Source organism: Leptonychotes weddellii, chromosome 10, assembly GCF_054177405.1.
Source record: "Leptonychotes weddellii isolate Sample4059 chromosome 10, ASM5417740v2, whole genome shotgun sequence".
In the NCBI taxonomy this organism is placed as follows: Eukaryota; Metazoa; Chordata; class Mammalia; order Carnivora; family Phocidae; genus Leptonychotes; species Leptonychotes weddellii.
This window is the reverse complement of record NC_138378.1, coordinates 47,128,648-47,146,017: the sequence shown is the minus strand read 5'-3', so window position 1 is coordinate 47,146,017 and position 17,370 is coordinate 47,128,648. Positions and strand designations below refer to the sequence as shown.

At 42.3% G+C, this 17,370-nt stretch overlaps 1 protein-coding gene across 1 annotated transcript in view; it reads left to right on the top strand.

Moving 5' to 3' along the window:
• GPR45 (G protein-coupled receptor 45) overlaps positions 1 to 17,370 on the top strand; it is an 82,465-nt gene that overhangs the window by 1,864 nt on the left and 63,231 nt on the right. The window lies entirely within an intron of this gene.

Sequence of the window (17,370 nt, the reverse complement as noted above, 5' to 3'; positions counted from 1 at the left end):
TGAGCTGCAGTTGTCATTGCCCAAATTAAGATACCTCAGATGTTGAAATGTAATCATATATCATTCACTCAAACCTCTCTAAGTTGTGAAATGGATTTTTTTTAAGTTTTATTTATTTATTTGAGAGAGAGAGGGAGGTGGGGAACATCAGAGGGAGAGAGAGAGAGAGTCCTAAGCAGACTCCAGGCTGAGCTCAGAGCCCAGTTGGGGGCTCGATGTGGAGCTTGACGTGGGGCTCAATCTCATGACCCTGAGATCACCACCCTGAGCATGACCTGAGCAGAAACCAAGATTTGGGTACTCAACCGACTGCACCACCCAGGTGCCCCTGTGAAATGGGGTTTTTAAAGAGTAGATGTGATTCTGGGGAGAATGACTTTGAAATCATCTCTTTCCCTAAAAATATTTTAGGGCCCCAAATTTAAGTAAGGTGTAGTCAATCTAAAGCAATTACATTTTTAGAACAGACTTAAGGAAGGGGCGCCTGGGTGGCTCAGTAGGTTAAGTGACCAACTCTTGATTTCAGCTCAGGTCATGATGTAGGGCTTGTGGGATCAAGTCCCCCATGGGGCTCTGCACTGGGCGTGGAGCCTGCCTGGGATTCTCTCTCTCCCTTTCCCCCTGGTCTTCCCCACCCCTCTCTCTCCCCCTCTCTAAAAAAACAAAACAAAACAAAAACAAACAAACAAAGCACCTCACCATGTTTCTGTTCTGGATCTTTGGGGAATAATTAGCATCTTTAGGAACTTCTGTGCCTTGGGTTGTTACTGAATTCTAGTGTTATATCCCACATGAATTGTTTTAATTCATATGAATTTTTATATCCCCATATGAATTATTAAAATTCTTAAAATGTAATAAATTAAATTCACAATTTAAAAATCATTTAATTTCAAAAATAATTCATTACTTTTATTGAAGTACGCTTTACATATGTAACATGCACCACTCTTCAGTGTATAGCTTGATGAATTTTTATGTTTGTATACCCTCATATTACCGCCACCCAGAACAAAGTACAAAATATTTCCATCATCCGCGAGTGTTCACCCCCGCCCATCCCAGACATAGTACTCCTCTGACTGCTCTCCTCTGACTGCTCTCAACTGATTTCTTTTACGTTTCTCCCTGTTAAATCTGGTTGGCTTATTCCTTCAGCAAATATGACCAAGTCCAGGGCCTGGGCCCAGCGCGACACAGACGTGAGCCTTCCCCTGGAGAGCAAATAAGGCCAATAATTAAACAAGCAAGGGTAATACTGTCTATGCAGGTACAGAAGGTCATAGGAACTCAAGGCAAGCCATATTCCAGTTTTGGGGGATGTTTTGTTTTGTTTTTATGAGAGGGGAAGCGAAGGCTTTTTGGAAGATGCGAATGTTTCTGTTGGGATCTGAGAAATGAGTAGAAGGTAGTCAACTAACACATGCAGGGGGAAGGAAAGGAAAGATTCTTCCAGGTGGAAGGAATATCATGAGCCATGGTTCAGAAATGAGAGCACATGGAGTGTTCTAGGAACACAAATAAGTCGGGGAGGACGGAAGTACAGGGCTGGGGAGAAGCACATGAGATAGAGCTGGAGAAGCCGTAGGGTCCCAGCCAGAAAGACTAAGGCCATGAGGAGGGTGGGGCTTTGCTCTAAGGGCAAGGAGAGTCTCTGGACAGGCTTTAGTCACAAGTGCACAGAATGAGATCCGATCTCTCAGCCGACTATGTAGTATGAGATTATAGGAGGGACTGGGTGGGAGGCTGTCACCGGCATCTACGTGAGAGGCTAGGGTGGCTTTGATGAGGCAGTGGCAATGGGAATGGTGCGGGGGAATGGATGGACCTGAAAGAGATTTAGAAAGTGAAATCAGCACAACTTGGTGTCTGACGTGCAAGGATTCAAGGAGGACGCATTGATTTTTTAGATCTTACAGAATGGGTGGATGATGGTACCACTGGAAATTTGGGGAGCGAATCTAGTTTGTATAATACCCTTCTTTGAAGTATTTCTTTCCAAATACATTTAATGTCAGTTGCCAGCTAGCCAATGGGACATTCAGGTAGAAATATCTACTAAGAAGTAGTAACAGGTAATTATGGGGCACATTCTATATGCCAGACACTCTCTGGACACTGTGAACAGGACAATGCGCTGTGCCCTTGTGAAGCTCACATTGTATCAGGCTGGAGCTGCAGCCCGGGGTCTACCAGATATACGTAGTTAACTAAAGGCTTCAGAGTGAACGAGGTTGCTCAGGAAGATTTCAGTGAAAAGACAGAGAAGCCTAGCATAGCATCCCAAGGAACACTAGTATTCTAAAATGGAGAAGAGGAGAGATGGCTGGGAAAGCAAGAGAAGTGTGGCATTCAGAGGTCTGGGGAATGGTCCCCAGTGTCACACACTGCTGAAAAGTAAGATGAGGACTAGAGGTGTTCTGTTGTGGTGCTTCTCAAAGTGGGGTCCCCAGACTAACCACAGCAGCAGCATTACCCAGGAATTTAAAAAGACACTTTTTTAAAAAAAGATTTTATTTATTTATTTGACAGAGAGAGACACAGCAAGAGAAGGAATACAAGCAGGGGGAGTGGGAGAGTGAGAAGCAGGCTTCCTGCGGAGCAGGGAGCCCAATGTGGGGCTCGATCCCAGGACCCTGGGATCATGACCTGAGCCACACGTAGACGCTTAACCGACTGCGCCACCCAGTCACCCCTAGAACGACACATTCTGGAGTTCCACCCCAGACCTACTGAATCTGAAACTCTGAGAGTGGGTCCCAGCCAGCTGTGTTTTAACCAGCCTTCTAGGTGATTCTGATATAAACTGAGGTTTGAGAACCATTGCTCTACTGCATTCATTGATAAGGAAGTCATCAGTGACGGGAAAGAGTGACGAAAACAATTTCATTGAAGTTACAGCTGTTTGGGATAAATTCAAAAAATTTTAACAGGAGTGTTCAAGTTTTGTTTTATTTTTTATTTGGAAATTTCCAGTGTTTTATTTATTTTTTTGCAGGGTTGATTTTTTTCTTTCTTTTATATACTAGTTGATAATAGATTCCTATTTTGTCTCACTCTGTTCTACATGATTTTTGGAGTTCTATTTTTATCTGCTTTGAGACACATCCCTTTATGGGCTCTCAATATGTTAGGCCACCTGCATCATTGATCATTGATTTGCTGTCCTCAACTCTGAAATGGAGGAATTAAAATTCCAAAATAGAGTGCAATCATGAATATAAGTGAGTCTTGACTCTGAATGGCAGCTGAGAAAATACGTAGATGCTTGAATTAGTTCTTCCAGAAAGTTCCAAGACTCTATCAGGGATATATTTCTAATTATTTGGACTTCATACTCATGTGAAGTAACTGGAAGTGTGCCTTTTCATCTAAAGTGATCCAACAACATAACCATAATTATTGTGCTTTCAATGTACTTATGGAGGAGAGGACTCTTATTAACCAGGTCTTTTCCTGTTTCTTTTGTTGTCCCACTCCCAAGTATTTTCTTTCATTTGACGGGAAGAAGTAGAGCACATTACTATGTTTTGCTACCATCAGGGAAAATCTGTGGTAGATTTTCAAATCAGAAGAAATTGATGCAGATGTTACTCTTATTGCCATCACAGTTCACAATGAACACTCTTCATTTTATAAGAATAAAAACTGGTAGTTCCAGTGCTCTGCATAGTGAGTGACAAGCACAAAGAAGGTCCCCAAATATTGAGTGGATGGATGGATGGATGGGGAAGTGGTTAAGTAGTTGGCTGGATCAGTGGATGAATGGCTAGATGTGGTACATGTTTGGAAGAGCAGATAGAAGAATGGATGGGTGGAGCAGTGATGGATGGATGGATGGATGGATGGATGGATGGATGGATGGATGGATAAGTGGGTAGATGGGTGGCTGGCTGGATGAATTAGTGGATAGATGGATAGATGGATGGATAAATGGATATGCAGGTAGAAGATCAGATGGATAAAAAAAATTAGCATGAGAGAGTTGTCCTGCCTAAAGAGGGAAAAGCAGTCCTTGTAAAAATATTGTTCCCCCTGAGGAGGGTACAGTGAAATGTGCTGAAGACAGAGACATTACTGGTGCTGTTCCTTATTTCTAACGTGATCTCATACAAATCCCCTAACATCCCTGAGCCCCTGTGTGAAAGGATGGTATCGGCCACCCCACCAGCTGCCACATTTGGGGTCGGGACCCCATGTAAAATGGTCATGAATATGTTGTTAAAACTGTAAAGTGCTATAGGAACGTAAATAATCCTTATTATACTTGGATAGATAATGGATTAGAGTTCGAAGTTGCTTTTCAGTGTGTTAGGACTGCTCTTTTGCTCAGCTTTGGGGACATCCAAGTCATTCCTTATGCCAACTCACACAAGGTTTCGGTGGGCTCCCTTTTCCTCCTGTCTGGATTAAGCAATGCAATGATCTTTTGCTTAATACAGTGTCTCCCCATATATGGTATGCAGCATAGAAGCACGTATTACCAGCATGTCAAACCTGTGATTTATTGACTTAAAACGAGATTAAAATGTACAGCAATAAAGTTAATCTAACTTCAATGTGAAGAGAAATATGAGGTAAATCATAACACAGGCGAGATGCAGCTGTCTATGGCAAAACAACTGTGAAGGTGGCAGGGAGGCCAATGACTAACTTTGGGGCAAGTCCAGCTCAGTATATCTGGGAGTGGGGTGCATAAAAGCAATCTGAAGTTACTAGTTACTAGCTGTTGAGAATATATCATGAGCTATTTTTCTTTCCAAGCCATGGGCCATCCAGCTGCACACAGTGAGCTTTCTTCTGCCCCTCTGTTGGTGGTAATGATCTTTAGAGATTGGCCAGCTTATCTCTCTGTTGTTTACAAAGTGCTCTCACAAACTTTTTCTGTGCACATGGGTTCTGTTTAAGTGGTATCCCCATCGCCACTTTACAGATAAGGAGGGAGGAGAAACGTTCCCTGTCGAGACCACAGAGCCAAAGACGCTGACTCAGGTGTTCCAATGAGAGCAGTTCTTTTCAGTTAAGAACTCCTCAGTAATGGAGCTCCCGGCAAAGCGTGTGTCATGTTGCAGAGCTGTCAGCCTGTTGATCTTGTGAATATGTTGATTCTTTTGAAGAATCATCAAGTAGGTGGAAAGGGATCAGAACTGGCCGGTCCCCAGCCAATGGCGCCTCATGGATATAACACCCAAGGATGGTGTGTTCTCTGCCCGTGCTGTGGGTCCTGGCAGGAGTGTGGGTGCCTCCCACTCAAGCTCAGGTTGAATGCGTACAAAGCAGTGTGAGTGCTGGATGCTCTAGCACACCCATGAGTCTCTGGCCACGTTCGCGGGGGACATCCTTGCGTCAGAGGCGTCTAAAATGTAGTCAATGGGCTGTTTAGCAAAGCATTACTGGACACTTGTGACCTCTCAGGGATGTAGTTTTTAGTCAACCCCTGTAAAACTGGCTCCTTGAGCCAATTCACAAGAAGAAAATAGACGCATTGATTTATAATCAGTTTATTCATACATCGTACGTTTGTGGAACTCCTACCGCATGTGAGGAGCCATAGCTATAAGAAAGGGTTGGTGTTTTTTTTTCAATTTTTTGTTGTATCTACTTGACATTTTATCCAAAAAAGGAACTGAGTTGGAAATTATAAAGACAAAGAATTTTTGAAGTCATAGAAATGCTGATGAGAACAGTCTTTCAACTTTCATATTAATTACTGGCCTCAGACTCTTGACTCTACTTCAGAAGTGCTTAGCCCCTCTGGGGACTCTGGTGAGGGCTTCTTTGTTGATGCTGTCAAAGTCTTCATGGAACATGATGCTTGGATGTCCTGTGTGAATGACAAACCGTTATGTATTTTCTGAGGCAGAAGGCTTTGGTTTGCTTATCAAACCAGGTCACAACACTTTCTGTAGGAGATGGTCTCAAATCGGGATGAACAGGTCTTGGAAAGTGCACAGAACTTGGCAACCGGCAGCCCAAGCTCTGGAGTCATTGTGTTCTTGAGGGGAAAGCTTTTGGAGTAATACAGTTCTGCATCTGAGGCCTCACGAGGCCACCTACCATGCTGGTTAACTGAGTGAGTAATTTTCCTTAATGTGCCTCAGTCTCCTGATTTGTAAGGTGGAGATTATAACAGACTCTCATAAGGATGTTATAGGGACCCACTAACCCTTAATTTGAAGACTCCCTGTGTGTCAGGCGCCATGCTAAACATTTCTGTGATGTTATTTTATTTAATCCTTACGACACTGTATGAGGGAGGTGACGTTCTTAAACCCATTTTACAGATAAGAAAACCAAGTAGGTAAGGTTGTGTCGAGTGTCTGGAACAGAGCAGCCTTCAGAAATTTAGCACAAATAAGTCTAGTCTTTTCTGTGTGCTGCCTGAGACTGTGTGCTAGCCTCCCAGGGCTTCAGATTCTTCACAAGTGAGTGAAGACCATGGCAGCTGCCCTACGACAGTCGACAGAACTTTGACTGACAAAACACTTCGTGTTGGGAAAGTACTGTGGAAATGCATATGGCCATAGTATGTCCCCTGGTGCACCCACCTCCCATCCCGGGCCACGTGCTGGTGGCACCATCCGATGGCCCTAAGGAGAAGGCAGAGGTGCCCACAAAGAGGGGTCTTCTCATGTTTATGCCCTTGGTCTCAGTGGCCATCTTGACATCTTCCTAATCTCGCCCTGACATCTGAATGACTCTGTTAATCAAGACATATGAGCCCCAGATACATTTCAGGGTTCAGGGAGGGTTGGAATCGGAGCAAGAAAGAACACTGAGAACATTATCTTTGATGAGAAATTTGCTTCTTAGTAGCATCTGTATCTCTCTGTGGACGTAGTGGAATGAATCTTACTTCTATAGAGATGTCTCCCAACTGCCTTGCTGCTTCCTGCCCAGTGACCACCGGTGACTGGCTCTGTTCTTTCCAGGGTGGCGTGCATTCCCATCATTGGCAGAGAAGGAGTTTCCATGTCCACCTCGTTCAGGTTGGGCTTAGCAGTGGCAGCGCACTTGTGTTGCTGGATGGTGACTGGACAGGGTAGGAAGGAGGAACACCCCTTACCCCAGGCCCCAGGTGTGGCTTTTCTGGGGTTGAGTAGCAAATGACAGAGTCAGTGGCAATTAGTGGCAGGGATGAGCTTATGCCTTCCCTCTGGCTACATCAGTCTCTCCTTTTCTACAAGAAGGAGGAGAAGAGGAGAGGGAAGGGCATGTGGGGCACTTGGCTATGTGTTTATGTTCAACACATCAAGGGGGAAAATGGTGCATGTTTGTGTCCCTCTGGACCCGTTACACATCTGCAGGCTGGAGTCCATTTCTTTTTTGTTCCAAGCAAACCCTTAGCTTGTTTTTTGGGGGAAAATCCCTGCGCCTTCATTACAAAAAGCATTGACTTTTCCTGAATTTCTTACATGTAGCACAGGACTAAGAAATGTAAACATTCTTATGAGAAAGTTGACTATTTATCTGATGTTCCCAGTGTAATAACAGAAATAAAATCTAACTGAAAATAAACAATTAGCCTCATCAAGAGGAAGTTAAACAAAGTCTTAGTTTGTGCACTTGCTGATTTTTCCTCTCTGCTACATCAAAGGAAGAAAATGGATAATACAAAAAATGTTTCAAACGTTCAGGGCTGGTTGCTGTTGACATTCGGTGGCCATGACTTTTCAGAGTCCCCAGACAATGAAAGGACAGACAACAGCTTAAGTCACAGAAATGTTGTCTTCTACCTCAGCAGGTGTGGGGGCAAAGTCTACTTGCCATGTGGAAAGCTTTCTAGAATATTCTTATGTGGCTTCCCAGAGACAACAGGTGGGTTGAAACAAATATTGAACAAGAGAGAGGAAGCTGGGTTTTAATTCTAAGTCCACCTCTGCCTAAGCTTCTCACATTTGCAGTCTCTGAGTCGCTTTTGTTTCTTCTCTTGTGAGTGGGGGTGTAGGGTACACAATTGCTAGGATGCCTCCCAGCTCCACAGTGCTACAGTTCTATACTTCTATCCCTTGGGTGTGTGTTTTCCCCCCAAACCTTTTTTCTTGCATTCTGAACTCAACATCCACTAACTGTATGCTGTTACCATAATTACCCAATCACTGAACACCACATGATGGAGAATAAAGTCACAACTATTTATTTTAAACGGTTTCATTATTTTGGAGGGAGGGTGGGAGAGAGCTCTATGCATGAAGCTCTAATTACAGTAATATAGTGCATTAGATTATAGCTCTCTTCTGCCCTTTTATTGATGATCATAGCCCAGGAAATACAAGCCAAGATTTTTATCTCCATGCTCACATTGCTTACATTCCACACATCCACCAAGGGGCCAGCTCTCCCAAATGAGGAAAGAGGGGTTGAGGTTGTGAATCTCAGTGTAGGGAGGGTCAGTAAGGGAGGGTATAGAGGCTTCATTGGCCCCACACAGAACGCATCAGTGAGGCACACTTTATGGTGCTGGTCTGGGCTTCAATCTTCTGTGTCTTAGGCGCAAGCAAAGCCTGCTGGGACTGTGCACCTCAACCTTCAGCACTGTGTCACTGAGAGGCTCTGCCCTGTGCCAAGGCTATCACATAGAATTATCTTTCTTTCTAGACTATACCTTTTTCTTAAATATTTTTGCAGAAGAAATAGCCAGATATTAACACAAACTCAACGAACAAGTTCTATGAATGGAGGGGAGTGCAAAACTTGCAGAAATATTTAACATGAATGCCCAAAAGAAATTTCAAGCAAATACAGGCTACTTTGGGGTATTGTCCCAGGTCTCACAAATATTCTACTCTTCAAGGTACTTGGGTGGAAGACATTGAAAGTGGTCATTGCTAACGTGTTTGGAGTGCCAAATACGGTTCTAAGCATTTTTATGTGATTCTCTGTAGGTTCTATAATTATCCCCATTTTGCAGATGAAGAACGTGAGGTACAAAGAAGCTAAATAATATGTCCAGAGTTTACCTGGCTAGTAAAGGGCAGAGCTAAGACTTAAGCAGTTTCTATTTTCCCTTGCTCCTTTTGCTGCCACCACCCCTGTACTGAGAAAGCACTAGCACTCCAAAGGATGAACTGTCCAGCTTGTAGACGTTATAGGTAGATTTAATGAAGGGCAGGGAAGCTTTGATCCAGAACATTTCCAAAACTGATTTCATGGCAAGCGTGGTGGATATATCTCTAAAGTTTCCTTTCCTGGACCTCCAGAGAGGCCCAGGACAGAATAGAATCTCCTGAAATTGGCACATTTTCCAGAACTAAGCAAATGTTTCACTGACATTCCCCCTGCTTCCTGATAAAGCCAGCTCCAGTCTTACCCTCCACTGATGGGCTTGCTCTCCTCCTTGGACCAATAAGCCAAGAAGGCCTGGTTTTGTACAAAAGGAGAGACCCTGAAAAAACCATGCATTCTGTCTTGTAGCTATGAGATGGATTGAAAATATGTTTTGTTTTGTTTTGTTTTGTTTGAGAGAGACAGGGCAGGGGGAGGGGCAGAGGGAAAGAGAAAGAGAATCTTAAGCAGGCTCCATGACCAGTGTGGAGCCCGATGCGGGGCTTAATCTCATGACCCTGAGATCATGACCTGAGCCAAAACCAAGAGCTGAATCCTTAACCAACTGAGCCACTCAGGCACCCCGGATTGAAAATATGTTTAAAGAGAGATGTGAGCAAAAGACCATAGCTGTTGATGGGGGAAGGTATTGGTTCTGACTTGAGTGATCAAGAAAGGTTTCCTTGAGGCAGTGGGCCCTGACCTGAGTGAGTTGGGGGGCAGGGCATTCCTGGCAGAGGGAAAGTATGAATGAAGGCCCAGGGTCAAAATGCACAACACATGTCTGGAATCTGCAAAGGCAGGGAAGCTTTGATCTAGAATGTGTCCAAAACCGATTTCATGACAAGCATGGTGGATATATCTCTAAAGTTTTCCAAGCAAGGGATGCTGCCTTGTGCTGCAGCATCAGATTGTGTGCGAGAGCAGAGAATGATAAGGCTGTCAACCAGAAAGATGAGCCATAACATAGATGGCTTTGAACCCCAAGCTAAGGATTGAGTTTTACTAAGTAGCCAGTGATGAGCTGTCTAAGGTCATGCAAGAAGAGAAAGAAAGCACAATGATTTATGCCTAAGGAAATAAACCTGGCCACAATCTATAGAATAGTAGAGACCGGAAGAAAGGGAGAGACGTCAGTTTAGAGACTAATTAGGAAGCCATTTAAATAATTCAAGCAAGAGATAATGAGCAGTTTCTGAACAAGACAAAGACATGGAACGTGGAAAGGAGTATACTTTTAACTCAGGGAGTAGTGAGGGGGTGGAATCTTCAAGTATTGTTCTAGTATTGGAAGTGGAGGGAAATGAAGGAGCCAGACTGACTCCTAAAACAAGGAGAAAGATGGCTTAGTTAAAAGAAATATGAGTTTCTGGGCTCCTGGGTGGCTCAGTTGGTTAAGCGACTGCCTCCGGCTCAGGTCATGATCTCAGGGTCCCAGGATCGAGTCCTGCATTGGCTCTCCACTCAGTGGGGAGTCTGCTTCTCCCTCTGACCCTACCCCCTTTTGTGTTCTCTCTCTCACTCTCTCAGATAAATAAATAAGTAAATAAATCTTAAAAAAAAAAAAAAGAAATTTGAATTTCTGCTTCCAGAAAGATAGAGTATAAGTAACTATCCTTTTCTGCTAAGTAGAGCTAAAACTCACTGGACGTTATGTATAAAACAAATACAAGAAGACTGAAAAGTGGAGAAAAAGGGCAAGTTCCACTAGGGATTTCAGAGCTTGAAGAATGGCATGGTGCTGAGTTCCCTGACTTTAATCTGCCTCTTATATCTCAGAGTCTCATAACATCATGCTCAAAACGTCTAGGCTTCAATCAAAAATCACTCATCATACAAAGAACCAAAAAAAAAATCTCAGCTTGGGTGAAAGAAATCAAGTAACATTTGCCTACACTGAGCCATATTTTAGAATTACCTGACAAGGATTTTAAACCAGTCGTCATAAAAATGGCTGAACAATTCTGAACACATTTGACACAAATGACAAAGAAGAAAATCTCAGTGAAGAAATAGAAGATATAAATAAAAATGAAATGGAAAATTTAGAACTAAAAAACACTAGAAATAAAAGACAAATCTCAGTGGATGCACTTAACATCAAAATGGAAGAAAGGGGAGAGAATCAGTGAACTTGAAGATAAGGAAATATATATTCCCCAATCTGAATAATGGAGAAAATAGACAGAAGAAAGAAAGAAAGGCTTAGAGGCCAATGTCTTCCAGAAAAGAGAAGAGAAGGGAACACTTCCCAGTTCTTTTTATGAATTTATTATTACCCTGATATCAAAACCAGAAAACAACAGTACAAAAAAGGAAAACCAAACACTATGAATACAGGTGCAGAATTCCTTTATGAAGTATTAGCAAAAAGAATTAGAATTCAACTATATATAAAAAGAATTATATATCATGACTAAGTGGGATTTATTCCAGATATGCAAAGCTAGTTCAATATATGAAAACCAATCAATGTAATCTATTATATTAACAGGCTAAAGAAGCAAAATCACATAATGGTATCAATTAATGCAGAAAAGATGTCTGACAAAGTCTAATACCCATTCACAATCAAAACTGAGAAAAGAAGCCATAGAAGGGAACATCCTCAACCTGACAAAGACATCTACAAAAACTTTATAACTAACATCACACTTAACGATGAAAGACTGAGTTCTTTTGCCCTAAGATTGGGAGCAAGGATGTCCACTTTCACCACCCCTATTCAACACAGCAGTGAGAGTTCTAGCCAAGGTAATAAGGCAAGAAAGGGAATATAAGGCATACAGATCATAAAGGAAGAAATAAAATTGCCCTTATTTGCAGATGACATCATTTGCTGCATTAAAAAAAATCCCCCCAAATTCTCCAAAATCATTACTGGAACTAATAAGTGATGTCACAGGATATAAAATTAACAAACCAAAATAAGAAATAACAAACCATATTTCTATGCAGTAGAGAAGAACACTTGGAAACTAAAATAAAAAATACAAGACTATTTGTAGTCACTCAAAAAAATAAAATACTTAGGCATCGATCTTAACAAAAAACAAACCATATACGAGGCTTATATGCTGAAAACTGCAAAGCCCATGAAAGAAATGAAAGAAAATCTAAATAAATGGAGAGACACATTGTGTTCATGAATTGGAAGATTCAACTTATTAACAATGACTATTTTTTCCAAATCAATATGCATGTTTAATACAATTTCTGTCAAAATCCCAGGAAGATTTTCTGTGGATATAGACAGAATTATTCTAAAATGTATACAGAAAGGCAAAGGAACTACAATAACTAAAACAATTTTGGGGTGAAAAAACACAGTAAAATGGGCAGAATTAGTTTACCCAATTTGAAGACTAGTATACAGGTGTGAAAATTTAAGCCTGTCAGACACATAGATCAGTGGTATAGAGTAAAAGACCCGGAAAGAGACCTATAAAAGTATAGCACTAATTTCTTAAAAGATTTATTTATTTATTTATTTATTTTCGAGAGAGAGAGAGCAAGAGAGTGCACATGGGGGGTAGGGGCAGAGGGAGAGAGAAAGTCTCAAGCAGACTCCACCCTGAGTGTGGAGTCTGACATGGGGCTCGATCTCACGACCCCAAGATCATGACCAGAGCCAAAATCAAGAGTCCGACCTTAACCAACTGAGCCATTTAGGCATCCCATTCAACGCTGATTTTTGACAAAGATTCAAAGGCAGTGCAACAAAGGATAGTCTTTTCAACAAATGGTGCTAGGGCAATTGAATATTTTTTAAAAAGAATCTTGGCTTAAAACTCACACTTTACACAAAATTTTATCTCAATAAGGATCATAGATTTCAATGTAAAGCATCAAATTATATAAAACTTTTAGAGGAAAACATAGGAGGGCTCAGTGAAGTGTTCTTAGATATGACACCAAAAGTTCAATTCATAAAAGACAAAAATCAAGAAATTGGACGATGTCAAAATTTGAAATGTTACTTTGCAAAAGACCTTGTTGAGGGGCGCCTGGGTGGCTCAGTTGGTTAAGCGACTGCCTTCGGCTCAGGTCATGATCCTGGAGTCCAGGGATCGAGTCCCGCATCGGGCTCCCTGCTCAGCGGGGAGTCTGCTTCTCCCTCTGGCCCTCCCCCCTCTCATGTGCTCTCTCACTCTCTCTCATTCTCTCTCTCAAATAAATAAATAAAATCTTAAAAAAAAAAAAAGACCTTGTTGGAAAACTGACAAGACAGGCTACAGACACGAAAAAAAAATATTTGCAACCACACTTTTGACAAAGGACGCTTATCTAGCAGGTATAAAGATCTCTTAAAAGTCAACAGTATAAAAAACAATCTTGCTAGAAAACAAGCTGCATGAAGAGACATTTCACTGAAGAGGCTGTATTTATGGCAGATAAGCACTGAAAAAATATTCAGCATCACAAACCATCAGGGAAATGCAAATTAAGACTCTGATGAGATATCACCACACCCTTATCAAAACAGATAAATAAAATATATTAACAGTATCAAATTCTGACAAGAGGTGGAGAAAATGTATCTCTCGTATACTGCTGATGGGAATGTGAAATGTTACAGCCACTCTGGAAAAGAATTTTGTAGTTTCTTTAACAACTAAGTGTAAGTGAAATAAGCCAGACAAAGAAAGACAAAAATACTGTTTGATACTATATGATCTAACCTAGATATTATATGTATATATATACGTATGTATGTATGGTTTTTTTTTGTGCTTATCTGCCATAAATACATCCTCGTCAGTGAATGCGTGTGTGTGTATTTATTTATTTATTTATTTATGCTCAGAAAAGAGATCGGGGGCACCTGGGTGGCACAGTCAGTTGGGCGTCCAACTCTTGGTTTTGGTCGGGTCATTATCTCAGAGTCATGGGATTAAGCCCTGAGTCGGGCTCTGTGCTCAGTGGGGAGTCTGCTTGAAATTCTCTCTCCTTCTCCCTCTGCCCCTCCCACTGTGTGCTCTCTCTTTCTCTAAAGATAAATAAATAAATCTTTAAAAGAAAAGAGATCAGATTTGTGATTATCAGAGGTGAGGGCTTGAGGGGTGAGAGAATTGGATGAGGTGGCCAAAAGGTACAAATGTCCAGTTATAAGATAAATAACTATTAGGGACGTAATGTATAAAATGATGACTATAGTTAACACTACTGTGGTATATTTGCAAGTTGCTAAGAGAATAAATCCTAAAGGTTCTCATCACAAGGAAAAAAAATTATTTTTGTAAATACACGAGATGAACAATGTTAACTACATTTATTGTGGTAATCATTTTGCAATGTATGTAAGTCAAGTCATTATGCTGCACACCTTAAACTTATAGAGTGCTGTAGGACAACTCTATCTCAATAAAACTGAAAGAAAAAATTTTAAAAAACAAAGAATTGAACATACACTTACTATACATCCCCGCAACCTTTATCTCAGAGCGATGAAAACATATCCACATGTGAACCTGGACACCATTGTTCGTAGCATTGTTCTGGGGACTCGTATGCCAAAACATAAAAAGCCAATCTCTGAAGATCACATACTATATGATTCCATTTGAATAATATGCTCAACGGTATAGAAATGGGGCATAATCTAATGGTTGCCGGGGTTAGGGATGGGGAAGGGAGGGGGAAGGTGGGTGTGATTATAAAGGAGTAGGCTGGGGCAGATATTTGTGTTGCTGGAATAGTTCTGTTTCTTAATTGCGGTGATGGTTACAGGAGTCTAAACATGTGATAGGATGACAGGGGACTATACACACCCACTGTTTCAATGTCAGTTTCCTGGTTTTGGCACTATACTATAGCCATGTAAGATGTAACCACTAGGGGAGACTGGGTAAAGGGTACAAAGGACTTCTGTGTACTGTCTTTATAACTTCTTGTCAATCTGTACATTATTCAAAAATAAAAAGTATATATATATATATTTGAGAGAGAGAGCAAGCGGGGAAGTGGAGGGGGGGATGGAGAGGGAGAGAGAGAGTCTCAAGCAGGCTCCACGCTTAGCACGGAGCCCATGTGGGGCTCGATCTCACGACCCTGAGATCATGACCTGAGCCAAAATCAAGAGTCGGATGCTTAACTGACCGAGCCACCCAGGCGCACCACAAAAAATATTTTAAAGAAATACAGAAGTCTGGAGAAGAGCTGCTTGGAGACGAAGATAGCATTTGATGGGGAGCACACTGAGCTGGAGGAGCTAGTGTGATCACTAGATGATCACTGGATGGAGATGTGAACGGACAGCTTGTAGTACTGGCCTGAACTTCGAGAGCATCTGAACCCAAGATGAGGCTAAATTAAGCTGCAGGTCCTTAGTGTGGTTGCTAAGGGAGAGAGGGGAAAGAAAAGAGAAAGTATTTATGAGGCAGGAAGAGGAAGAATTGCTAGCAGGAAAAATGTGGGCTCTGGGTTGTCAGTGGGGCAGAATCGATATTAACATACGCGCAGCTTCCTGAAGCCCTTTTATTCCACCAGAGAAAACAAGGGTTTTCAAACTATTGGATTGCACATCAAAACAACTGGATTCTAGAACCAGATCTGCAATAAATTAGTTAGGTATATAATGTTAGGTAAACCACTTCATTTCTGAGTCTCATTTCTTTAGCAGAACTGTGTAAGTCAGTGTTCTTAATCAGGTAGTTTGGGGTTTGGATCTGCCCCACCTGTGTTCATCTGGGGGTCCAGGTTAAGGGCCACAGCTACCCTGGACACATCTTCTCAAGGCAGATTTCCAGAGCACTTTTTTTTTAAAAAGACTTATTTATTTATTTCAGAGAGAGAGAGAGAGCAGGGGAAAGGGCAGAGAGAGAGGGAGAGAAGCAGACTCCCTGCTGAGTGGGGAGTCCGGTGAAGGGCTCAATCTCAGGACCCCGAAATCATGCTCTGAGCCGAAATCCAGAGTCGGACGTTCAACCCACTGAGCCACCCAGGTGCCCCTCCAGAGCTCATTTTAAGCCTCTGCTTGCTCATGTCTGCTAAAATTCTCTTGCAAAACAAGTGACAAATAACATGAAGGGTGGGGAAGAGTGATCCACTCCTAGTGGATGGGGATAGGAAGTGAATATTTGCTGAATAGGCCAGTCTTGATGTGGTTTGAGCTTTGCGTTAGGCTAAACTTGGGTTCAGGATACTTGGAACAATCTATCCCTGCCTGCTCTGACTGATACTACAGTTGTGTTGGTCTCTTCATCAAATCTCAGCTGAGCCTGATTTTCTGGGATGGCTTCAAGCTGGGAAAATTCCCAGATTCCCCTTGGACTGGCTGTGCCTGCTTCCTAGGAGACGCCTGACCTTGAGTTAGCTTTCTGGAGCTGAGGCCCAGGATGGTCACCAACCTGATGTTTTCTTCACAGTATGGAACATCTTTTGTTCGTCCCTCCAGACCCCCCTCCCCATTTCCTATCCTGCTGAGTTTGGACTCTGTAGCAAAGGGCTCTTTTGCATTCTGTCATCTGCTTGGGTTTGGGCCCTAAGGAACTAGCGAGGGATCAGAGTGTGGAGGACAGTGAGGTTGGGTATTTACTCCTTGGGGGATAGCCCTGGGTTGCCAACTGTGGGGTAGCCTTGGACTGACTATGGCATAGCCTTGGGTAACTGTGGGATAGCCCTGACCTAACTATGGCGTAGCTCTGGACTGACCTTGGGGTAGCCTTGGGGGGACTGTGTCCCTCCATTAAATTCACTGATGCTCTCATGACAGCTTTTCTTACCATTTCCTTTCCCTCTAGAGTAGCTGCTTCCTCCCCTTTGCTATTCAGCTGTAGGTGGTAACAACTCTACTTCTGGGTTTCTGAACTTTCCCCATGTGCTTTCCCTATATCTGTTCATATCTTTGTCAAGAGTCCTTTTATTAACCTCTCCCCAGATGACCCTAACTTGAGTGTGTCATGTATTTTCTGCTGGGACCCTAGCCGATATGACCTTAGATTCCAGACTGGGCCATGAAAGTGCAGGGATTTCTGCCCGCTTTGCTCACCTCACTGCCATAACCCCAGTGCCTAGAAAAGCACCAGGCACATAGAAGGTGCTCAATAAATATTTCAATGGTTCTTGAAGGAAGAGAAATGCACATTATGTCTCCCACGGAATTTGTTTGCTTTTGTTTATCCGAATGAGAAACGAATGCTGTGCTCTTCAAGGTGGGAAAGGGTGAAACACCTGAGAGGGCCACTGTCTTAGACTTGGAGAGTCTTTTTCTTTTTTAAAATGGCAGTCTAACCATTTTGAAGTCTACAGTTCAGTGGCACTAAGTGCATTCACATCGCTGTGCCACCATCACCATCCATCATGAGGACATTTTTTTATCTTCTC